Source organism: Canis lupus, chromosome 10, assembly GCF_048164855.1.
Source record: "Canis lupus baileyi chromosome 10, mCanLup2.hap1, whole genome shotgun sequence".
Lineage (NCBI taxonomy): Eukaryota > Metazoa > Chordata > Mammalia > Carnivora > Canidae > Canis > Canis lupus.
This window is the reverse complement of record NC_132847.1, coordinates 8,794,616-8,821,484: the sequence shown is the minus strand read 5'-3', so window position 1 is coordinate 8,821,484 and position 26,869 is coordinate 8,794,616. Positions and strand designations below refer to the sequence as shown.

Here is a 26,869-nt window from a genome sequence, read left to right as displayed (position 1 = left end):
AGTTTTTTTCTCATGGTTTAAGGTAACTTTCACCACATCAGTTTTTGCTTCATTCGGCTGTTCATTATTTTTTTAAAGATTTTATTTAATTATTCATGAGAGACAGAGAGAGAGAGAGAGGGAGAGAGAGGGAGACACACAGAGAAGAAGCAGGCTCCATGCAGGAAGCCCGGTGTGGGACTCGATCCCGGGTTTCCAGGATCACGCCCTGGGCCGAAGGCAGGCGCCAAACTGCTGAGCCACCCAGGGATCCCCCATTTCATTATTTTTTAGGCATAGCTCAGGCACCTGGGGTTACAGCAAGCTGGAAGACATTTTGGTATATCAAATTAAGTATTTCATGAACTTCACCTTAAAATATTTTTTGCATGTCCTACATCTTTGGCATATATATATATATATATATATATATATAAAATATTATTTTATATATAAATTATATATAAATATAAATTCATATATTATGGATTTATATAAATATATAATAAATATAAATATATAAAATATAATGTGTAAAATATATAACATTTATAGAATATATTTTAAATCTATAATTTATAAAATATGTATAAATATTAAAGCATATAACAAATATTTAAGTTATATATTATATAAATATAATGTATAAATATATATAAATTTTTATATATACCTTAAAATTCTACCTTTATGAATACATATGCTATTAGAGAAAGAGAAGTCAGAGACAAAACAATTCATAACATGATTTTAAAAAGTTGTTGAGAAACTGCACTTCACTGCATGTAAATTTCATTATTTTTAAGTCCGCCTCTGCCTCCCACATTAATATGAACAATGAGGAGTTTGTGTACAAAGATTTTCGAATAGGCCCTCTAGTCCTGCGTGTAATACATTAATATTGCTATGTTGTAGGATTTACATACATAAATGCATATACACAAGTATGCATTTTTGGAATTCACTTTTTGTAAAGATCCAATGATTAGTGTTGAGGACATATAATGGAAGGATATATGAATTAGGACCAACTTTGCTAAAAGAGCAGGAAGTGTGCATTGGGATAAAAGAGGATTAAAGGTAAAAACTCCAAAAAAACCCAAAAAAACTCCAAAACCTGAGCATAATGAGAGGAAATTTTGAGGAGTATTTGGTCTAATATGAGTTAACTGGGTTTCTGGAAACATAGGTTTTCTTCCAAAGCAGTCTGGGAAATCAATGGATAACTAAGAAATAGAAAACCATTTCGAGAACATGCCAGGAAGGCAGTTCAGCCTGGTGCAAAGGATCATACGCATTAAAAGACCAGAAAGGACTCAATTTTCTCTGAAAACCTGATTTCTAGAACCTCACTGACCCTGGAACAGAGTGTTCTGGAGGTTGGAAAAGAGCTTACATAAGATAAAACTTTATTCATACCTGTAATATTCTACTGTTTCATTGTGGGGATCCTTTTGGTAAACTTATTATTTGGTATTTGGCTTTGTATTCTTTGATGCTATTGCAAAATGATGTCTTTTTTTTTTTTAAATCAAATTGTCTAATTGTTTGCTGCTCTTGTCTAGATATGCATCTGACTGTGTATCCAGCCACATTGCCAATAGATCAATAGTTTTGAATTTTCAAAATGCGATTAATTGTATCATTTGCAGTTATAACAGGTTTGTCTCCTCCATTCTAATTTTGTTTCTGATTTCTTTCTATTGTGCTAGTTAAGGCCTCTAACTCAATATTTAATACAAATAGTAATAATGGGTACCATCATCATCATCATCAACATCATCATCTTGTACCATTCCTGACTTCATTTTTCTTTAAAATTTTATATTTGTTTGTGGTAAGAACACTTATTAAGTGATCTATCCTCTTAAATTTTTAAGTGTGTAATACAGTATCTTTACAGATACACGTTGCATAACCAAAACTTTATGCCCATTGATAAACAACTCCTGTTTTCCTATCCCTCTGGCCCTGAGTAACCATCATACTATTCTCTGATTCTATCAGTTTGACTATTTAGGTTCCTTGAATAATTGGAATCAGACAGTATTTGTCCTTCTGTGACCAGCTTATTTCTTTTACCATCATGTCCCTTGAAGTTCACCTGTGTGGCTGCATATTACATAATTTCTTTCTGTCTGAAGGTTGAATAATATTCCATTATATGTATATATCCATTTTTGTTATCCATTTGTACATCCCTGGACATCTAATTGTTCCTTATTGGGCTATTATGAATAGTACTGCAACGAACATGAGAGTGCTACCTATCTCTTGAACCCTTACTTCAATAATTTTGGATAAATACCCAGAAGTGGGATTGCTGGCTCATATGATTGTTCCATTTTTAGTTTTTTGAGGAAATGCCATATGTTTTTCCATAGCAGCTGCACATTTTACATTCTCACCAACAGTGTACAGGGTTCCAATTTCCCCACATCCTTCTCAACACTTGTTGTCTTTTGTTGTTTTGATAATAATCACTGTGATAGGTATGAGGTGAGATCTCATTGTAGCTTTCATTTGCCTTTCCCTAATGGGTATTGAGATTGAGCATCTTTACATATACCTGTTGATCATTTGTACATCTTCTTTGCAGAAATGTCTATTTAAATCTTTAGCCCATTCTCAAATAATTCATTAATTTATTTGTTGTTGAGTCCTCAGAGTCTTACATATTTGGAAATATACCCCTTATCAGATAAATGGTTTGAAAACATTTTTGCCCATTCTGTATGTTGACTTGGTTGATTGTTTCCTTTGCTTTGCAGAAGCATTTTAGCTAGATACAGTTCCTCTTTTCTGTATTTTATTTCTTGGGTGTGTTTTTAGTGTCCTATCCATGAAATCATCCCAGGACCAATGTCCTGAAGCTTTCCCCTGTGTTTCCTTCCCTGTGTTTTATAGTTCTAGGTTGTTAGTTTTAGTCTTTAATCCATTTTGAGTTGATTTTTTGGTATTGTGTGAGATAGGAGTCCATTTTAATTCTTTGGCATCCGGCTATCTTGTTTTCCCAACACCATTCATTGAAGATCCTTTCCTTTCCCCATTGTATATGTTTGGCTGCTTTGTTCAGAATGAACTTCCCTGTGTAAATATAGGTTTATATCTGGGCTCTGTATTCTGTTCTATTGACCTGTGTGTCTGTTTTTATGCCAATGCCTGACTGTTTTAGTATAGCTTTGTAATAGAGTTTAAAATCAGGAAGTGTGATGCCTTCAGCTTTGATCTTCGTGTTCAAGATTGAACAGGCTGTTCAGAGTCCTTTGTGATTCCATATAAGATTCAGGATGGGTTTTTCTATTTATGTAAAATGTGCTATTGAGGTTTTGATAGAGATTTCATTGAATCTGTAGATCACTTTGGGTAGTATGGACTTTTTTTTTAAATTTATTTTTTATTGGTGTTCAATTTGCCAACATATAGAATAACACCCGGTGCTCATCCCGTCAAGTGCCCACCTCAGTGCCCATCACCCAGTCACCCCCACCACCCACCCACCTCCCCTTCCACCACCCCTAGTTTGTTTCCCAGAATTAGGAGTCTTTCATGTTCTGTCTTCCTTTCTGATATTTCCCACTTATTTTTTCTCCTTTCCCCTTTATTCCCTGTCACTATTTTTTATATTCCCCAAATGAATGAGACCATATGATGTTTGTCCTTCTCCGATTGACTTATTTCACTCAGCATAATACCCTCCAGTTCCATCCACGTTGAAGCAAATGGTGGGTATTTGTCCTTTCTAATGGCTGAGTAATATTCCATTGTATACATAAACCACATCTTCTTTATCCATTCATCTTCCGATGGACACCGAGGCTCCTTCCACAGTTTGGCTATTGTGGACATTGCTGCTAGAAACATCGGGGTGCAGGTATCCCGGCGTTTCATTGCATCTGTATCTTTGGGGTAAATCCTCAGCAGTGCAATTGCTGGGTCATAGGGCAGATCTATTTTTAACTCTTTGAGGAACCTCCACACAGTTTTCCAGAGTGGCTGCACCAGTTCACATTCCCACTAACAGTGCAAGAGGGTTCCCCTTTCTCCACATCCTCTCCAACATTTGTGGTTTCCTGCCTTGTTAATTTTCCCCATTCTCACTGGTGTGAGGTGGGATCTCATTGTGGTTTTGATTTGTATTTCCCTGATGGCAAGAGATGTGGAGCATTTCCTCATGTGCTTTTTGGCCATGTCTGCATCTTCCTCTGTGAGATTTCTGTTCATGTCTTTTGCCCATTTCATGATTGGGTTGTTTGTTTCTTTGCTCTTGAGTTTAATAAGTTCTTTATAGATCTTGGAAACTAGCCCTTTATCTGATAGGTCATTTGCAAATATCTTCTCCCATTCTGTAGGTTGTCTTTTAGTTTTTGACTGTATCCTTTGCTGTGCAAAAGCTTCTTATCTTGATGAAGTCCCAATAGTTCATTTTTGCTTTTGTTTCTTTTGCCTTCATGGATGTATCTTGCAAGAACCATAGCTGAGGGCATCACAATGCCAGATTTCAGGTTGTATTACAAAGCTATAGTCATCAAGACAGTGTGGCACAAAAACAGACACATAGGTCAATGGAACAGAATAGAGAACCCAAAGTGGACCCTCAACTTTATGGTCAACTAATATTCGACAAAGGAGGAAAGACTATCCACTGGAAGAAAGACAGTCCCTTCAATAAATGGTGCTGGGAAAATTGGACTTCCACATGCAGAAGAATGAAACTAGACCACTCTCTGTCACCATACACAAAGATAAACTCAAAATGGATGAAAAATCTAAATGTGAGACAAGATTCCATCAAAATCTTAGAGGAGAACACAGGCAACACCCTTTTTGAACTTGGCCATAGAAACTTCTTGCTAGTATGGACTTTTTAGAGATGGTATGTCTCACAATTGATAAACATGATATTTTTCTGTTTGTATCTTAAATTTCTTTCATCAGTGCTTCGTGGTTTCCAATGCTAGTCTTTCATCTCCTTAGTAAAGTTTATTTATTTTCTTTTTTTAAAAGTTTATTCTTTTTCATGCTAGTGTAAATGGAATCATTTTCCTAATTTCCTTTAAGGTAATTCATTGTTAGTGAACAGAAATGCAACTGGTTGTGTATATTGCTCTTATATCCTGAAAGCTTACTAGATTTGCTTCTTATTTATACCAGTTTTTTATTCATCTTTTTGGTTTTCTGTATATAGTATCATGGCATCTGGAAACAGGTATGATATTACTTTAACTTTTTCATTTGGATGCCTCTTCTTTCTTTCCTCCCTCCCTCCCTCCTCCTTTCTTTTCTTTTCTTCTCTTTTTCCTGTGTCTTTCTTTACTTCCTTTTTTCTTTCCTCTTCCTCCCTTCCTCCCTCCCTTCCCACCCTTCCCTCCCCTTCCCTCCCTCCCTTCCTTCCTTCCTTCCTTCCTTCCTTCCTTCCTTCCTTCCTTCCTTCCCTGCTTGTTTTGGCTAAGACCTCCAATACTATATTGACTAGAAGTAGTGAGATTTGAGTATCCTTGCCCTGTGCTGATCTCACAGGAAAAGCTTTCAGGTTTTCACTGTTGCATATGAAGTTGGCTTTGGACTTTGCATATATGGTCTTTATTATGGTGTAATAATTTCCTTCTGTTCCTAGTTTGTTGAAAACTTTTATCATGAAAGAGTATTGAGTTTGCCAAATGCCTTTTCTGCCTCGATTGAGGTGATCATATGATTTTTATCCTTTATTCTATTATATGTGGTGAATCGTATTAACTGATTTTCATATATTGAACCATTTTACATCTCAGGGATTATGCGCTTGGTCATGGTGTGAGAGCTCTTCAACGTGCTGTTTCATTCAGTTTCCTAGTATTATGTTGAACATTTATGCATCTGTACTGATCATGGATATTGGCTGGTAGTTGTCTTTTCTGCTGGGCTTTGGTATTATGGTAGTTGTATTCTCAGAAAATGACTTTGGAAGCTGCTTCTTTTCACTTTCTTGGGGGAATTTGAGGATGGCATTATTTTCTAAACTAAGTCCTGAGTGGATAGCCATGTGAGTGCTTGCACACCTAGGAAAAACTGCTACTTTTGCTAGTCTTTGGGTTTCATGGACATAGGCCTCATTGACTTTCAGAGCTAGACATTAAGAAGCTCGTGCTTTGTATGGGAGTCTCAGAAGTTGAGGTTAAGCCCTTTGCTTTTCAGGGAGAAGCTGGGAATTGACAGTTACCTCCTGATTATATGGCATTGTGCCAGGAATTGGATTTATGACAAGACTGTGTCTCAGCCTTTCTAACCTGCTTTTCCTGTGGATATTTTCTCTTTTGCCTGATGTATAGGAACCTTTTGGCTATTATGGATTTCTTTCAGAAGAAGTTGCTTGATGTGTCTGTGGGAGGAGAGGAGTTCAGGAGCCTTCTGTGCTGCCATCTTGGTTGACTTAAACACATATATTTTAAATTGTTACATTCTTATGGTAAATTGAGACTATCATTTTGTAATGATCTTCTCCATTCTGCTGTTTCTCTTACGGTGTACTCTATCTGATATTAATAGAGCTATTCTAGTTTTATTTTGGTTGATAAATAAAAATAAATCCAGTATTTCTGAGATAGGTCATGCTCTACTGTTTCTTCCAATATTTATATGTCCTTATGTTTTTGGTGAATTACAAATAGCGTATACCGATTGGCCCTTAATATTTTGCTTTCCAATTTAATGTATTTATATTTATTGTAATTATTGATATATTTGGATATATTGATATATTTCTATGTACTTTGCCCATTTATTATTTGGTTGTTTTGTTCTCCTGTTTCTAATTTTTATGATTTGAGTTGATATTTAAACCTCTCTCCCAATAAGATAAGAACTTAGCACTTTATCAATGGATTTTGCACTCCTAAACCCAGATCAGTGCCACTCTCCACCCACAAACCTGCTACATACAAATAACTCCTCATTATTTTGAGGATTTCATGGTTTTCTGCATTTTCATACTTCAGTTCTTTCAGGATTGATCTTGGCCAACAGATCTATACTAGTTTTACTAGATTTATACTTCTCAGAATCAGAGCCCATTAGGGTTGCTATTAATTCTATGGCTATTTTCAACTATAATCTGCATATTTTTGTATAACTATTTTCTTGAGACTACTTATGCCACTATTATGGAGATTTGGAATTATTACCAGTATATTTTGTGTTTTGTTTTACACGAAGCTCTTTGGATGAAAGATACAAGTGCTCTAATAGTTTTCTTTTTCTTTTTTTGTGAGATTTGTACATTCAAGTTTAATGTAAACTTTTTTTAAGGTTTAAGTTTAAAATTATTTTCTCATGATATTTTAAATAACTGATGTTTATTTTAAATGTTGGAGATAGGCCAACCAGGAAAGGGTAATTCCTCTTCATTTTCACCCCATTTGGAGAAATATTCATGGCTACTCAAAACCATTGGTGTAGTTTAGACACACAACCCTTCTCAGGTCATTGTTGTCCACGAGTTCTGTAACACATTTCATAGATAGTGACATGGCCTTTTTCAACATAATGACAATATTTATTTGTTGCCATCCATTACCTTGTCAAATTTTCCATTTTTTATTTTCTGGTACTCAACCTTACGGATCCTGAAAAATCATCTATCCTCTAAGAGACTTTTCTCAGAGGTGAACACATTTTGACACTTTATCTCACAGTTGATATTCCAAACCAGATTTTCTATTATGTCTATTTCTTAAGCAAATATTGCTGCCATAGAGACTAGGTTACCCTAAATGTGTTTGGATCACGCATTCTTAAATATCTTATCAACACTATGATATATGTGTCAGATAATTTTCCCTGGTAATGGAAGATTTAATGATAAATAAGTCCAACTATTCCTGCCTTTTAAAATGACATTAACTTGGGGAATAGAGTTTATACCATATAAGATTCAGAAAATTTATTAGTTTACTATGAAAATTTACTACTCCGTAAAAATAATTTTAAAGTCTGTAAGATCCTCATGCATTCTCCCTCCTGGTGGCCACAGATGTGCATGGATTCATGAAAAGGACTTTTCCTATATATTAATTCTAAGCCAATGGATGAATTACAGTAGGGATTGTCCTATAATATGTTGTTTTTTCCTTTTTTTTTAACACATATGTGAGAATGATCATTGTTATATACTTTGACTAATCTTCTCAAATAGAGAAGCTCTTTTCTTTAGATAGCAGATGAGATGATAACCAAGTTTTACTGGCTTTGGGACCACTTTATTAGATAAATTTGTGTCTCAATTTGTTTTGATCTTTTTGTTAAAAGTTGGTCTTAAACAGTAACTATCAAGAGGCCATTCTTTTTTTTTTTTTTAAAAAAAAGATTTATTTATTTATTCATTCAGAGAGAGAGAGACAGGCAGAGAGAGAAGCAGGCTCCATGCAGGGAGCCCGACGTGGGACTCAATCCCAGGTCTCCAGGACCACGCCCCGGGCTGCAGGTGGCGCCAAACCGCTGCACCACCGGGGCTGCCCCAAGAGGCCATTCTTATCTCTATTTTCCAGGGTTTTATTTTAGGGAGGGGTTACCTTACTATAGATCATAGGTATAGACGATGCATTTTAGTATTTTCTATGTTATTTCACAAGTGCTGATAGTTACACTTAATTAATAATATATCTTTTAAAACTAGATTTGTAACTTGAATTTTTTTTTTAATTGCTTTGGTATTATTTATTTTTGTCTTTGAGTTTGAAGTAAGCTAATAGAATTAGCTTACCCTGTCATGAGTTCTGGGTGTGTCAGTTTCCTGATACAGTATTTGCAAATGCAATGCTTTTCTATACGGATTATAATTTACAGTTTGTTCCTTTCCATACATTAATTCCAGAAACTAAACATTTAGGATATCTGGTATTTCCAGGCTCTGGTTTATAGGCCAGATGTAGTCTAATTTGCTATATGCATATTCTGGCTAGTATTAAAATATGGAAATACTAGAGTATGGCCATAACATGATATTTCCATCATATTGTGGGTTTTTATGCATTTGTTTTAGTTGAAGCATAGTTGACATACAATGTTACATTAGTTTCAGATGTGCAACATAGTGATTCAACAAGTCTATACATTGTGCTATGTTTTTGGTTAGGTTAAGAATATATACGAACACCTTTGGTTTAGAGCAATTCGTGTTTTATTTATTTCTGCTGAAAGTAAGGGCTGAACTGCTAAGGAAGACCCTTTGACAGAGCATCAGATTTGGTGGTATGGTCAGAGGCTGCCCTATGACTGGGTGAAAAGCCGGATTTATTAACTGAAATGAAATCCTAAAGAACACATGAAAACAGATATAGTGGAACCAAAATCTTTTAAGATTTGATGGCTAAGCTCATGAAGTCCAAAGAAACCTGTGGATAAGTTTCATTCTTTTTCCTTCAAAAAATGGACTTATTGTGTGCATCTAACTTCAATAGTGGCTCTAAAAGGAAAATTGGTTTTTCTTTGCTTGAGTAAAATGGGAAAGCACAAGTTATGGAATGTCATATAATGAAAAATTTGATGAGAGGAATGAAATTGAGATTGGTGGCCCTCATTTACACAGCTTCCAGAGAATTTATAGTGAAGAGAAACAAAGTAGAACAAAAGGAAGAAGTCAAAGTCCACTCAACAAGTCAGAATTTAGAAGAAGTGTAGTAGTCTGGATCATGCTAGGAAGGTGGGTGGAGTGAATGTGTCATCTTCTGCAGAATGCTAACACACCCTTAGTTTTCAGAGCCTGTGTCCTTAACTACTGTCTCTGCTGATGCTCAATGGGTACACCATGTTGTTTAAATTCAGTTTAAAATGTTATCTTATTGAAAATCTGCAGCTAGAACAGAGATTGATGCCTTGAAATGCAGAGGTGGGTAGGAAGAAAACCTACCACGAATTTCAGAGCTGTTTTTCAATCTGCAGCCTGAGGGAGGTGTCTGTTTCTGAAGTTGCCACTTGGAAGATGAAGAGAGATGGAGCTTGAAGTAGTGAACATCTTCCCTATTTGCCTTCGTCTGCTATGTGAAAATGTCCATATTGACACTGAAAGGATTATCTGGAGAAACATAGAGTGTGTGTGTACGTGTGTGTATATCAGTGAAGATAAAATTGAGAAATAGAGAAGGAGTTTCAGTGTTTATCTTTCAAGAAATACCTGCCTATTTTCAGGAAGGGTGTAGTATATACCCTTTTAAAATGCTAGAGGTTGTATAATTCGGGTTTACAGAAAGGATGTGTATATGAAAGCTTTGCACTATGAAAAGACTCTAAGATCTTTAGATCAAAAAGCCCCTTCATCACTGAACCTCAATTTTCTAGCCTCAGCCAATCATTTTCCTAGATTAAGTCTCCTGGAAGAGCTGACATGTCCTAAATGGAGTGCATGGCTCTGTCTGTAAGCCTTTCATCACATATGTGTTCTGTCAACCTGAGAAGCCCCTCTTCTCTCCTTACACACAGTTCTCTCCATGTCTTGCAGTTTGGAGACTTCAAGTGTCAGATGGGAGAGGTAGCCAGACCTTTCAAACCTCTTTTACCATGGGAAATTGGAGGACACCCATGAGAAACATCTCATTGTGAAGATCCATACCACTTGCTATAGAAGTTTCCAGTTTCCGGGAGGGCTGAGAGTGGAAGAGGATGATGAGAACCATAAAGCAAAGCTTCAGAAATTGGTGAATGTGCTGAGAAAAGATAGAAGCACCCAAGCATATATTGTTTCTGCAGATGGAATTACTTCTGTGATGAGTAATGCAAGAGGTAGGAGCTATGAGGTGACCCAATGAACATGAAAATGTATGACTGGAAATATGGAAGAGACTTGGCTTAGTCAAAAGGATGGTGAGTTTGAGATTATGGATGGCATGGATAAACTCAAAACAAGATCAGTTCCTCCTCACATCAGAAAGCTCCCAACACTCCCTACTGAACCACGAACTCATGAAAACATTCCTTGTGATTGCTTGAGGATGTGGCTGTCGGGTCTCACTTGCTTCCCTGTGAGGATGCAAGTACCACAGGCTGGCAGGTGCCATGCACAAGGATTACGGAGATGCTGGAAGGGATACAGAGGGACATAATTCTAGGACATGGATATGAGACTCTCCAGTTGCTTGGTTCTCTTACTCATGTATGTGATAGGCCTTTTGGACCTATCCTGAAACCTAATGAGCAGAATTGGTAGGTTTCTTTCAGATACAACATTTTAACTTTGATAATAAGATGTTTCTATTTATTTTTAAAGGTTTTATTGTAGTTCTGCAGTTTTTTAAATTTATTTTTTATTGGTGTTCAATTTACTAACATACAGAATAACCCCCAGTGCCCGTCACCCATTCACTCCCACCCCCCGCCCTCCTCCCCTTCCACCACCCCTAGTTCGTTTCCCAGAGTTAGCAGTCTTTACGTTCTGTCTCCCTTTCTGATATTACCCACACATTTCTTCTCCCTTCCCTTCTATTCCCTTTCACTATTATTTATATTCCCCAAATGAATGAGAACATATAATGTTTGTCCTTCTCCGACTGACTTACTTCACTCAGCATAATACCCTCCAGTTCCATCCACGTTGAAGCAAATGGTGGGTATTTGTCATTTCTAATAGCTGAGTAATATTCCATTGTATACATAAACCACATCTTCTTTATCCACTCATCTTTCGATGGACACCGAGGCTCCTTCCACAGTTTGGCTATTGTGGACATTGCTGCTAGAAACATCGGGGTTCAGGTGTCCCGGCGTTTCATTGCATCTGTATCTTTGGGGTAAATCCCCAACAGTGCAATTGCTGGGTCATAGGGCAGGTCTATTTTTAACTGTTTGAGGAACCTCCACACAGTTTTCCAGAGTGGCTGCACCAGTTCACATTCCCACCAACAGTGTAAGAGGGTTCCCTTTTCTCTGCATCCTCTCCAACATTTGTGGTTTCCTGCCTTGTTAATTTTCCCCATTCTCACTGGTGTGAGGTGGTATCTCATTGTGGTTTTGATTTGTATTTCCCTGATGGCAAGTGATGCAGAGCATTTTCTCATATGCATATTGGCCATGTCTATGTCTTCCTCTGTGAGATTTCTCTTCATGTCTTTTGCCCATTTCGTGATTGGATTGTTTGTTTCTTTGGTGTTGAGTTTAATAAGTTCTTTATAGATCTTGGAAACTAGTACGGCAGTTTTAATACTGAATGTTAAGGTATATTCTTCTACAAAAGCTGGCTGACATGTTTGTTGAATTTTTTTTTGCATTCACATGAATTCTCAACAAATGTTCTATAACCAGATCGAATACCAATTTTCTATCTAATTTTTATCTCTCTCTCTTTGTAGAAAGTGAACCGAGGTGATGTGATAAATTATTTTTTTCTACAAATAATCATTTGGAGCTCCTTATATGAAACTAACTTTTCTAAAAATAATCTCTTTGAGGTAAAAAGGGCAGCATAAGCTGAGGAGTGATGGGAAGCAGTTTTTCATCTCCTAGGTAAGGAATTTCCTATGCTGATAGATCATTACACCAGCATCCTGGGATGCTGCTCAACTTTTTAAATACTAGTCCTCCATTTGAACTTCTAGTCTAGTGTATTGAAGGTAGAGTGGAGAAGTAAAGCACCATATGCTTCTAACCAATCCCTTAGTGGGTGCCATGGGCTTCTCCTACTCCCCACATATCCCACTGAAAGCACATATCTCACCCACCCTCTCCCCAAAGACATTCCCATCTGTTTTGGTACAATGATGTGCAAGCCCTTTGAATTGTGGTTTCCTATTTCTTGTTATCTGTCATCCAGTTTCAGAGATTCCTCAACATTTCTTAGTCCTTTTAACACTTCTTGATTTGGAGGGGCTGTTAAAGACTTTATTTATGTATCATTTAATGTCCTTTCTAGAGAATTTGTTGAGAGAGAGAGAAAGGTGGGCGTGCTTAGTTCATTACTTAACTCCTATCTTGCAGATAAGATGGATTGTATTTCTCTAGATGGAAATTGTTTTTCATTGAAATAGGTTTCTATTTCCGGTAATGTCCAGGTGCTCTCATATTTACATTTGCTATTGCTGTCTTATTTTATTCAATGCATCTTTGACCTCTTTCTGCAGTCTGATTGGAAGGAGAATTATGAGAATTATCCACATTGTTTTCACTTGTCTAAGAAAGAAGAAATCCAGTAAAGAAGGAAAACTGAAGGAGAGACCGGATGGCCATTTGTCTTCTGAATCACTTGCAATCTGTTCATTTCACCATTTGCTGAATTTTTTTTTAGTACACATGAGGATGACATGTCATCAGGTAGGCAGCCACAGAAAAATAGACGCCACTTCCATTTTGGGTCAGCAGAAATACATGTTCTAGGTCAGTCATCAACCTGGAGTCAAATAGTGTGGTGTTTTGTTAGGATCTATTTAGTAGTGTTCGCATTAAAAGAACCTTTTGCATTTTGAAACTAGATTATTACATAATTAATTTTATTTAATAATCTAAGTAGGTCTCCTCCTCTTTCTCCTTTTCTTTTTAACATTCTTACCAACTAACCCCATTTGTCCAGGCTTAATATTCTGTGTTCTGGCAGCCTCCCAGTATATCCGGTGATAACTGCCATTTTAAATTTACCTGAGACTTAGCTACTTTGCTTTTAGTCTTGAATGAATTTTATGAAAATATGTTTTCTGTAATCCATTTCCTTAGTATATATCAGGTAGTGACAAAGGAATAGAGTGAGAGAAGCACAGGCTGATTTACACTTTGATTTGGAAATTCAAATTCTCTCCCTTTTTTTTTTTGATTACATATCATTGCAGGATGTGAAATAGATGTACAATAAAGTGTTTATTTCTGAAAAAGCAATAATGACATTGTAAGATAATAAAATTGCTGCCAGCTATCTTTTTAGAATTTGTCTTTTTTTCTTAAAATTTGAAAGCTTTTTATTTTAGCTTGTGAATTCCTTTTCTTTATTTTTCAGTTAGAAGATATTGTACCAGGCTGTGTGAATACTTTTCAAATACATGCTTTTCTGTATGATTATCTTTTCATTGCTTTATTATCTTTTAATTGTGTGTTTGAAAACTTAGAGAGAAATTCTTCCAAAGAATTAATGTGTGAATGAGTTCATACTTAATGATATTTACAGAAAAAAATGAATCTAGCTATGTTGGAATACTGGAACAAAATATTGGTAATATTCTCATATAAACTAATACTTATTGGGTATGGCCTTAGGGCAAGACCCTGTAGTAGCAGTTAGAAACAAAGGCATAAAAAAATGTACCTGTGCCTTAATGGGTTGACTTTCTACACAAGAGAGAGGAAGTATCAACATATAAAAAAACAAAAAACAGTAATGAGGTTGCTAATCACATAAAACAGAAATAAATGTACTGAAAAATAAGTAAAATATTGAAAACTCTAACTTGACTTAAGTTGAGGATGGTTTTTACTTTTTTTTTTACAATTTCTAGGAAATCTATGTCAGAGTTCTAGCTGTCTAAAAGAGTTTGCACAGTACTGACATCTTTTTTAGTGGGGAGTAGTGGAGGAAATGTGTTTCCTGCTTAAGTATATTAAGAGAAGCTTTACAGTGCCCAGCTAGCTCTGTCAGTAGAGGATAAAAAAAGCTTTATAAATTTTTCAGGTACATTGAAATGGTGTTATATCTTTTGATTTTTCAGTTGCCAAACGTTTTTGATTGTGATGTCTCAGTTTTTAACCTCCTCGTAACCATCCAGCCTTTGAAAAGTTTCTCTCCCATACCTGTATAATAATTACTGTTTAATGCTCACTGTAAGCCACACAGTGTGTTACTAGCTTTGTGTACTTAATCTCCTATAATCCTCGTGCATGATTGCAACAAGAATGGGTGCAGTTGAGAATTTAGTCACTGAAGCTTGCTCTACTGTTGACTTGTGGGCCATCCTAACAATCAATCCAATCACATTTTAGTTGCTGATGTTCAACACAAACTTGGTGATCGACAAGCTAGTGACTGCCATCAGCATAGAAAGTCCAGTACAACTTTCACATCATCTCTGTTCTGTATTTAAGACTTCATCTGTATCCATTTTAACACAAGAAAGCTAATGAATTTTACTGACTAACCTTGGCAGGCCCTGAAAATCAAACTGGAGAGTAGGCCTGGGAGATAGGTAGTTTCAGAGTTTGGGGCTATGTGAAAATGATCCCAAGTGATACCTGTCCCCATTTCCAACAACCTTATTCCCTCTTGAACTTTCTCTAGTGCTCATTTCAAGATATGTAGTCTCCTAACTCATAATGTATTGATTCTCCTATTTCAACTATTCTGTTTTGATGGTTCAGTTCATAGTTCTAACAATCAGCAAGTAGCAAATTCTTAACCTACTAATCTGTAGATTCAGTCCAAACAGTAAAGCTGGCTGTACCATTCGCTAAGTAAATATTAGTTTTGAGTATATATACATGTGATTATTCATGTGTGTTATGGGCTTTTCATTAATCTCTAATTCTGATTGGAGCATACCTTGTTCATTGTCTACTTAAAAATGAGAAATCATTAGATTCTTGAAGTAGATTAGATTCATCATATACATGTTTTGTTTTTCCCTCAGATGTTCACAGACATAGCAATAGAGATGGCACATTTGTAGTATCAAGTGAGTGCAGATCCTGGCTAAATGTTATCAATTTAGACTAGTTCTTAACACACAAAATGGGATATGAAGTATATTTATGTAATAGTGATGATGATTATTTTTTTCCAAATCCAACTGGACAGTCATTTATTTTCTAGAATAAATACAATCATCCTCCCCTTTTTATGATCAGCATATTGTATAATGTGATTTCAAGTTAACCAAGAAAATATATTGCCTCAGTTTAATTACATGGGAATATGGTATTTACTGAAGATACTTTTAGAAGTTAAGAATAATCTGAAAATAAAGATGAGAGATTGCCTTCATAAAGGCTGGCCAGTGACAATTCAATTTCTGTCAAGTCTAACCACATGCTATCATGATATTAAATAAAAAACAATAAGCACAGTTCAGTGACACAGATAATGGAGAGAAAATGACAGGGTTCAGTTGAGTTTTGCTTATGTGTTATGTATATAATTTCTAAATTTTCCCAGACATCATGATAGTGAAAGAGTCTGTGGCTTGGTTTTAACTACCCTATTGAGTAGATGAAAGGCAGTATGAAGACACTGGAATCTTTGAATTCCTGGTGGATATTTTCCACCACTGCCTTCACATATTTAGTACAGATTTAATGATGTGAATGAGACCAAGCTCAAGAAACTATGGAAATAAAATCTGAACACACACCACAGACCTACACAGAGTCCTCCCTCTCCTCCCCTGCCCTCAGAAATAGAGTTGTTTGAATTGAAATGATGGTTTTTGGGGAGCATCTTAAGGTATTGAAGAGTTTCATGGAAACTGAGGATAGCTGTTTCTTTCAACTTTAGTAAAATTAGTTTTATTAGGCTCTGGAGTTTGACAAATTTGAGGCTTACTTAGAAGCAAATAACCCCTCTTACACTTGAACTACTGTCATATAGTGGTATATACAATAGTCATACTGAACTAAGATAACTACTATTCAGAAGAGATCATTCATTTGATCTACATTTCTGCTTCCTTATCTGGAAAACAGGGATAATAATGCTTAGCTTATAAAATTGTCAGGAGGATTTAAAAAGCTAACCTTAAAGTGCTCAGCAGAATGTACTTTGGTTGGTCTCATTTCTGTGGTGTCCAATGTCTTGTACAACTCTTTTTATCACTTTCAGGCACTTAGATGACTCTTCTATCAAACTTCTACTGAAGAGTGCATTAAAAGAGATCTCAGAGCAGTTTAGATACATTATCTTATTTAAGTCCTAGATCCTGTTACTAAGTTCACAGACAATATATACACCAGATCATGAATTTATTTGGCTGGGGTAAAGTATCAAAGAAACAGGTTAAAAATTTAATTTTTCTTGGGACTGATCACCTAGGAGCATGCAATTAAAGCTTGCCAATCAATCATCTATTAGATACCAGTGATTGCTTAAGGGATTTTTTTGTACATTGTCTCAGGTGGGACTCACTTTTTTGTGAGCTCAAAAGGTGAAGAAACCTCTACTAGGTCACAGAGGTAATAAACAATGAAGCCTGAATTCAAGCCTGGATCTTACTCATTTTTGAAGGCCACATTCTGGACAGTATCATCCCCAGAGTATACCATGACAGATGGAAATTAAGACTCTGGTGTGTTGTCTTGCAAATGCAAGTTATTTAGCACAAAAGCAACTGTGTGACGATGTGGAAGGATCTGGCGGGATGTGCAGCTATTTGAATCTAAAATAGAGCCTGTTGCCAATCCTAGACAAGAAAGTACATCCATTCGCTTTCTCATTCTCTGTCCTTCTCTGTCAGAGAAAAGTCCATTGTTGTGTTTGCTGATGATAGCCCATATTATAATTCTCAGAAGAAACCTGAAATAACTCTAAATGGAATCACTTAAACAATCCATTTAAATTTAGAAATTATTAAGTTTTTAAATAGATTTGATTCAAAGTGGGAGCAGTTCTTCATATAATACAAATTTCTCAATTCTTTAATGAAATGGCATTCCTTTAAATTAGGTATAAAAGAAGAATGGCCTTTACTGCAAATGATTTAAAAAAAATCTAAAGAACTATATATATATGTATATATATATGTATGTGTGTGTATATATATATATGTATATATGATACAAACTTAATTTTTCTCCCTTTTGTTCCTCATTTGAAAGTTAAAGGTCATGTGTACCAGTCAGTGAGCTCTTAAGTTTTGTAAGTTGAATTTCCCTCTGTCTTTAAACTCTGTGTCTCTCATTACAGGTCACTAACCATAAGCAAGGGTTTCAGAGCTGTGTTTGAGTAGTAGGCACCCAGCCTTTTCTTTCACTGCAGTTTTATCCTGAAATGCTTTTTAATTGCACCTGACAAATACATGCAATCTCTCTTAGCTTAGTGGATTCCAAGTGAAGCATGTGAAATACTTGTATTGAGCTAATACTCTTTTTCCATGGAGTCCACCATCTGACTTTCTTTTCTGCCTTATTCCTTACATAAAATATCTCTCTAAATTTTATAAGAGCTCTGTGTTGTTGATGGTATATGTAGGTGGGTGTAGTATGTGAGCAATTGCTCAAAAGCCAAGTAATGTAGCAGTTGGGTGCCTGTTACAAGTTTGAAATCTTGAAAGAAATAAATGAAAATTATATTTAAATGATGTTTCCCCATTTTGTCTTTGATATTAAACTGATGAGGTAAATTGCTTTCAGAAGTTAAAATAGAGATCTAAAGGTTATAATAATATCAATGCAAAAATAGCCCAGAGAAAGGAAGAGACAGAGAGTTCATTTAAATATGCAAATGATCTGTGGAGATGTAATGGCGTTATTAATATTAATTATGGCATTATCATACACTGCTCTCCAAATGGAAACTTGCCAGTTTCTATCTCACTGGCAGAGATTTGGAAATGTAAATACAAGTTGACAACCTTGCTTTTGTGCATATAGGTCACCCATGACTCCTAGTTTAAAGCATTGTAACCAATCTAATGTTAAACAGTCTAAGTTCAGCAGAAAAACTCAGGAAGTGAAGAATTTGTTACTTCCAAGTGTAGCTTGTCATGGTACCTTGAGCTTGTTCTTCTACTGGTTACTGAAGTACTGATGCTGTCTGGTCTCAGGATCTGGTTTATATCTTCCCGGTCTCCTTAACCCCCTTGTGGAGGTGTCGGATCAGAAAAGGTTCGGTCGGGCAGCCCTGGTGGTGCAGCGGTTTGGCGCCGCCTGCAGCCTTGGGTGTGATCCTGGAGACTCGGGATCAAGTTCCACATCGGGCTCCCTGCATGGAGCCTGCTTCTCCCTCTCCCTGTGTCTCTACCTCTCTCTCTCTCTCTGTGTCTATGAATAAATAAATAAAAATCTTTTTTTTTTTTTTTTTTAAAAAGGTTCTGTCAAACTTGCTGGCTGGTTTGATGGTTTATTTCAAAATTTGATGGTTTATTTCAAGACCATTACTTAGACCAAAAGTTGTTCTTTATTTGAGGATGGGTAAGGGTGAAGATAAATAATTTTATGCCTGAAAAACTCTCTCATCAGAGAGAGAGGAGAGTCTTTTAGCTCTGTACACTGGTGCTTTTTTTTTTCCTTTAAGCAACTGGCATTTAATGAGGAAGAAAACAACATTTTGAAGGTTATATTTATTTATTTCTTTTAACACTATGACTATCTTAGTGTTTGGAAGATAATGTTTCTATGTGTAGTTTACAGTGTTTGATATCAAGTTGAGTCCTGAACAGATACATTTCATTAAATTCCCAAGACTTTGTTTTTCACCCCATTAAGTTCCATTATCAAAATTACCAGGCGAGATCTCTTAAAAATTTGTTACATCTCTAATAATTGCACAGGTCTCTTCCTTCTTGTTCAGTGTAAAATGCTATTTTAAATGAATCAGAGTGTGTATTTAGCTGCCAATTTGAATCCCCACATCTGGGAATCGTCCCAAGATCACACACTTCCTGTCTGGAGGAAGCGGTGTTCTCAGTATGAGCATCAGAAGCAGTAATTTGATGCAGTAATAAAAAGAGACATCCCAAGTGAGTCCATGTGATTAAATATGGAAAAGGGGGGTATGGATGTTTGGGTCCTCGACATGTGAAGGTAATTAAACCTCAAAATTTGAATTTCTCCTCTTCTCTTTTTAACTATGCCTGGCCTAAAGAAAAAAAAAAGATTTGAAATATGGGCAGAAGGGTGTGGTGCCATATGGCAGCACAAACAAAATTACCCAAACACTTCAAAAACAAGCAGGGTGCGTTTCTCCCTCTGTTCAGTAACCATATGTGAGCTCAACACGTGAGAAGCTCCCTTCAACTTGATTCAAACAGACTCCTTGTCTTTTGGCCTCTAGTGTGCTTCCTTGAAACAAAAACCAGGGGACCTTTGAGAGACGTTACAGTGAGATCCCTGCAGAGTCTGAATCCAATACCGCAAAGCTTGTAGAACTATTTTTGAAGTGAAAGAACTTCAGGGAGAAGGAAGAAGATGTAGAATAAAAGAATCCTTGCCATCAAGGGGCAAGCTTGCTTTTGGCTTTCAACTGTTCTGGGAGTTGTTTATAGAAAATGAGATGGACACATTCCTGCCCCAGTGGGATTGATCATCAGAGATGGGCAGTTGGATTGTTACAATGGACACAGAGACATCTTTGTAAAATCATGAGAAAAAAATGATTGAAGAAGCAATGAACTATATAGGAAATATTAGTAAAGTGTGATTATAGGTGATTGGTGAATCCTCTTGAATCCAACCTTTCTTTTCTTTGTACAGCTATGAAGTGTTTCTTGCTGACTTCAATCACAACACCTCCTTTCATCTTTTACTTTGAAGTTACCACTTGGCTTATTTAAAACCTACACATTACCTTGGGAGTAGGAAACCTTATGCCATTGGTGGGATCGATTATATTGCACAATATATAAATGAAATACATAACATTTAATTGAGAATATAATATAAACCATAGGAAAGAAAATCCTAAGCAGAATTGACCAGAAATCAAGATGAGAAAAATCCAGAGGTTTAGAAATGGATCTGAGGAATTTGGATGGGAGAGACAACATATAGACATTTCAAAGGATCTCATGTTAGTTCTAGATTCTCATACTAATCTAGTTAGTACGAGATCACTGATATTCAGTTCAAGCAGCTGTGTTAAATTGAGTAGTTGGTAAAAGCTTTAAAAGACCAGATTAATGAATGAATTTTTGAATGCCTAATGCGTGTCAGCAAACCAGTCTAGTAAATATTTTTGGTGGCCTCGCTACAAGGTAATTTGAACACAAAGTAGTAGGACTTTTATTTTTGTTGTCTACACAGCTAGCCAGGTATTTAATCCTTGTGGAATTTTCATTCACATTTTAATGTTCAAAGGTTCTTTGTTTAGTGTATAGGATTATGCTAGTTATCAATATACTAACTGGGTTGCTATAACACATTATTATGGAAAGGTCAGATGCTTGGCAATCTCAACTTTATTTAGTTTTATAATAGTTTGGATTTTAAAGTATATCCACACACTCATACAATGTAACACATACCCCTTCACATGTTCAAATGCTGTGTTATTAGCTGCTTCAAGAGGACTTTAAGAATTAAGAGCAAGAGGGGCTTTGAAATATCTGCTGGTTCATAATATGGATCACTAAACACCTATTTTCTTTTCCACTTTTTTTGCATCATCCCCAATAAGCTCGTGAATTTGGTGGGAACACATTAAGTCACTGTGATGTCAAAGGAGCACATGTGACTCTGGACACTGCAGGCAGCTGGAGCCCAGAAGCAGTCCTTTCCTGCCTTGCTTGTTTGTTTTTAAAATCTTTTGTGGAAATCAAAATTTGCAATTGCCAAAGTAGTTCACTAGCTAACTAATCTATAGTTCATTTCAATTGACCTTAAAGTTTGAGATATACTTTTCTCAGTGGCTGGCCGCCATTTATATGTTGACACAGATCAGTGTTGATCACACAAGTGACCCAGAGCGCCGAAGGAAAAGCTGTGTTGGTCAGCTAAAAAGTTATTGGAACAGACTTGCCCTTTGGTAGAAATGCAATGGGATGGAATAATGTCTCTTTTGCTCAAAGACAAGCACTCAGGTGGTCAACTGTGCTTGAAAAGAGCATTAAAGAAAGCGTCTTCTATTTAAACAAATGGAGTAACAGATTCTAATAGCAAAACAGACTTACCTTTGAGGACTCTATATGCTTTATTGATGGATGTTCTGTAGTTTGCTTCATTTAAGATTATTTACTAATAGGACTTTCAGTGTGACTCAAAAATGTTCCATACTTACGAATTGATTTTTTTATTTTGTATTTATTAAATTTTATTTTTTAAAAGACTTTATTTTTAGGTAATTTCTGTATCTAACATGGGGCTTGAACTCACACCTGGAGATCAAGAGCCACATGCTCTACCGACAGAGCTAGCCAAGGTGCTCCTGATTTTTTTTAAATTATGCATTTTTTGAATTAATTTTGTTTTGGGAAAAGCAATATAAAACATTACAACTCATTACATTGTCTAACTATGAAAGGCCTCTAGCAATAAAGTAATATACACAATGCTATTTCTAAGTCATAGATTTAAGGGACAACATGTTGGGGAATAATAATGATGATGAGATCTTGATGGTAAAGTATAGGGATTGCTTTAAAGTGATAAAGTGGTACAATCCAGGTGACCTGCAGCTCAACTACATCTTTAGAGCATGGCAACTTCATCTCTATCACTTGATCTCAAAACTGCTTATTTGAAAGTAAATTATATTACTAAGGTAGTCAAAAGAAGTATCTGCATTTCTCAGGTGTTAGCCATGTGTTGAGAACTTTGATGGTAGGCCACAAATTAAATACAGGAGGCCACTCCTTTCTAAAGTTAGGCTTAATTTTGGGATGCCTGGGTGGTTCAATCAATTAAGCATGTCTTCAGCTCAGGTTATGATCCTAGAGTCCTAGGATTGAGCCCCATGTCAAGCTCCCTGCAGAGCGGGGAGTCTGATTCTCCCTCTCCCTCTGTTCCTCTACCTTTGATCCTCCTCCTGCTCATGCACACATCTTCTGTCTCTCTCTCTCCAATAAATAAAATCTTAAAAAATGGTAGCCTTAATTTTGCTAAACTTATTGTAGGCTCTTACCCTCTTGGTTAGAATTTAAGGAAAATATATTTTACTGTATTTTAGTTACTCTAAAAATACATAAAAGTTAAAAATGTTATAAAAAAAGGATGAAAAGAAAGGTGTTAGAAAGGAGAGAAAACATCATCGAGGAACCTTTATTTATTATCTGCTGTTGTTCCTTTGTGACTTACTGCCCTAACGCTGGGTTTTAAACATAAAGGTCTTTGAAACTGCTTCCTTGAAAGCAATTTATTATGCGCTTAATTGGCATGAGCCTCAGAGTTGTGCTTGTGTATTTGTACAGGTGGTGGAACACAACCCGGAAGTCTCTACACATCAAGAATCATAGACTTAATCATAGACTTACATAGGCTGAATTTACTTTGAATTCTTAAAATAAATGAATTTTCTGCTTTCTGCCTCCACCTTCCCCCTCTGCCCCCGCCCCCCCAGTCTACCTTTCTCAGTGGAGGAGGAGAGAAAGCATGAGCAGGGCAAGGGTGCTAATTTTTCCTGTGAACACAGTTGATAACAAATGGCTAGTGACTCCTCTCTCCTAAGATTGCTGAGTGAGGAATTTGAATGGGACACAGATGATGCTGTTTTTCTTTTTTTTTTTTTTCTTTTTTAAGATTTTTTTTTATTTATTTGAGAGAGTGAAAGAGCAACAGAAGCAGAGGGAGAGAAGCAGGCTCCCCACAGAGCAGGGAGCCCCACATGGGGCTCACTCTCATGACCCTGGGATCATGACCTGAGCCAAAGGCAGATGCTTAACCGACTAAGCCACCCAGACGCCCTGGATTATGCTGTTTACTAAGTAGTTGATGAAGCACTCATTATCTTGGATGAAACTGATAGTTTTCATCCTGATCCTGTTGCTGTTGGTGGGGGCATATGTCACAGAATTATTCAGTGTGCGTTAAACTGGATCTTTACCCTATGAATGTGATCCTTCTCCAGGCTTCTTTGCTGGAATAGGGATACACTGACCCAGCTGCCCCAAACGGAAACATGAAGTGATCCTGGAAGCCTCTAGCTCCCAAGTCCATTTGGGATCCATCTACCTCTCATCATCCTGACTGTACCCTTCATCTAAGCCATAGTCACCCGTCCCAGGACTAGTTTGGTAGGGTTATAACTGATCTCTCCATCTTCCATTAATTCCTTCCAATTCATTTGTCGAGAAGCAGACAGAATAGGGTTTTTTTTTGTTGTTGTTGTTGTTGTTGTTGTTGTTCTTTTGTTTGTTTTATAAAAAAACCTTAAAATATTTCCAAGGATTTTCTGTTGTATTGAGATAAACATAAAGTAGATGACTGTCCTTAACACAGCTCTTTAGGTTCTGTGCAATCTGGACTCTATCTACTTTTCTGTCCTTATCTTGAGCTATTCTCCCCTTTGATTAATGGCCTTCTTTCAAATACACTGGTCTTCTTTTTCCCTCAAAGGGACAAAGCTCATTTCCATGTAAGAAGCTTTATAGTTGCTGCCCTCTCTGGTCAAAACACTCTTTCCCTTACTGTTTTCCTGCTTATTCTTCACTCTCAGACTATGAGCTACTTCCCCGTCAAGGAGCTCTCAGAAAAACTTATTTATTTATTTATTTATTTATTTATTTATTTATTTATTAAATATTTTATTTATTTTTATTCATGAGAGACCCACAGACAGAGGCAGAGACATACAGAGGAAGAAGCAGGCCTCCCTCGGGGAGCCTGATGTGGATCTCAGGACCCTGGGAGTTTCTGATGCAGAACTTGATCTCACAGCCTGAAAGAAAGGCAGACGCTCAACCACTGAGCCACCCAGGTCTCCAGAAGAACTAATTTAAACTCTATGTACCCTGTTACTGTTGTTGGTGATGTTCTTGTAAAAGGTTAATTCCGAGTACTGAAACCTTACACATTTCAGAGACACCTGTCTTTAGGACTATCTCCAGGAAGATGGATACTGAGCCTTTTAGAATAATCTGCCAAATAAATTTTTGTACACCTGAAGCCTTAGGGCATACCCTGTGCCATTTTAATTAAGTCTTAGCCCAATGATGTGATTTATGTTACATGACTGTTTTTCCTATGGGAGGCCAGAATCTGAGTAGTTGAGGTCAATTATGCAGGAGCTGTGTACTTATATGACTAGCACTCAGGTCAAACCCTAGACACTCAGTCCTCTGGTGAGCTTCCCTGGCTGGCACCCCTTTAAAAACGTTGTCCCACATCACTGATGGGAGAATTGAATATCCCATCCAATTCCACTGGGAGGGGACTCCTGGAAGCTTACACCTGATTTCTTCTGGACTTTCCCTCTTCTGCCTTTTCCTTTTGCTGATTTTATTTTATTTATTTTTTGATTTATTTTTTTAAAAGATTTTATTTATTTATGCATGAGAGACACACAGAGAGAGACAAAGGTAGAGACATAGGCAGAGAGAGAAGCAGGCTCCCTGGGGGGGAGCCTGGTGCAGGACTTGATCCCAGGAATCTGGGATAATGACTTGAGCCAAAGGCAGGTGTTAAACCACTGAACCACTCAGGTGCCCCTTACTTTGCTGATTTTAATCTCTGTTCTTTCTCTGTAATAAACTGTAACTGTGAGTATAATGACTTTGATGGGTCCTGTGAATCTTAGTGAATTGTCAGGACCAACAATGTTAGTAGGGACCCGTAATATCTTGTTTCCTTCAAAATAATTAACTCCATTTGTCATTCTATATTATTGCTTTTTTTTAAGCCTTGATTTCTACACATTTGAGTGGAAATGAGGCCGTGCCTTATTATTTTTCCTTCCTTATACCCAGTCCCTGGCGTAGCACAGTAGGTACTCAACAAAGTTGGGGAGGGATGTTTAAAAGCAAAATATACAGTATTTTGTGAAAATAAAATTTTCAATAGCTCCTAAGAACTTTATTTATTTTTTTTAAGAATTTTATTTTTAAAGATTTTATTTTTAAGTAATCTCTTTACCCAATATGGGGCTTAAACTCACAGCTTTTGAGATCAGGAGTCACATGCTGCACTGAATGAGCCAGCCAGGTGCCCCAAGAACTTTAAATAAGATTCAGTAACCTTGTCTTCTTTTTTATTTCACCTTAAAATATTATGATTTAGTTTTAATACCTGAATAATTAGTATATAATTGGAAATAGTCACACAATCTCATTTGGCTTTATAGATTTGTGCTAATTCTCATAGCTGTTTTTCACTCAGTTCTCTGAGTTAATATTTTGTCACATTTGTATAGAATTCCTACAATAATATGTAAGTTTGAAATGGAGAATTTTTTAAGGTTTTATTTATTTATTTATGAAAGACACACAGAAAGAGGCAGGCTCCCCTTGGGGAACCTGATGTTGAACTCGATCCCAGGACCCTGGGATCATGACCTGAGTCAAAGGCAGATACTCAACCACTGAGCCACGCAGGTACCCCTGAAATAGAGCATTTTGGTGTGGCTAATGAGAAATAAGGAGAGACAAAACAATGCACACAGAATTATTTGGGTTGGCTTAAGAAAACAAAGTGTCAGTGTTGTATATTAGATATCCAGAATGTATTCACTTTGCATAACTGAAACTTTATATCCTTTGATCAATATCTCCGTATTTCATTGTCCTCCCAACAGCCTCCTCCACCCCTGAAAACTGCTATTGTACTTTCTGCTTCTATGAGTTTGACTATTTTAGATTCCATATGTAAGTGAGATAGTGCAGTATTTATCTTTCTGTGTCTGGCTTATTTCACTTTGCACAACTTCTTCCTGGTTCATCCGTGTTGTGTGAGTAGGGTTTCCTTTTTAAGGCTGAATATTATTTCGTTATGTATTTCTATTCCTATCTACCTATACATCTTTCATCTTTCTATCTCATATTTTCTTGTCCCTTTACCCTTCCATGAAATTTAGTTATTTCCTTAAATTGGCTAGCCTGAATAGTGCTACAGTGAATGTGGGAGAGTTACTATGTCTTTGAAATCCTGATTTCAATACCTTTAGATAAATACCCAGAAGTGGGATTGCTGGATGATATGGTAGTTCATTTCTAAATTTAGGGGGGACCTTCCTACTGTTTTACATTGTGCTATGCCAGTTAAATCCCCACCCACAGTGCACCAGGGTTCCCTTTTCTCCATATCCTTGCCAGCACTTGTAGGTAGCCTTTGTCCTTTTGATAAGACTATTCTAACAGATATGAGGTGGTATCTTGCT

The 26,869-nt window shown here is 36.5% G+C and overlaps 1 long non-coding RNA gene across 6 annotated transcripts in view; it reads left to right on the top strand.

The window, feature by feature from the left end:
• The window catches only part of LOC140641194 (uncharacterized), a 241,590-nt gene extending 227,747 nt beyond the window's left edge, over positions 1–13,843 (top strand). For all 6 annotated transcript variants that reach the window (XR_012037728.1, XR_012037733.1, XR_012037731.1 and 3 more), the window contains 3 exons: positions 10,451–11,151; positions 12,294–12,447; positions 13,062–13,843. This is a non-coding gene — a long non-coding RNA (uncharacterized lncRNA). The remainder of the gene's footprint in view (positions 1–10,450; positions 11,152–12,293; positions 12,448–13,061) is intronic.
• Positions 13,844–26,869: the final 13,026 nt, after the last annotated feature.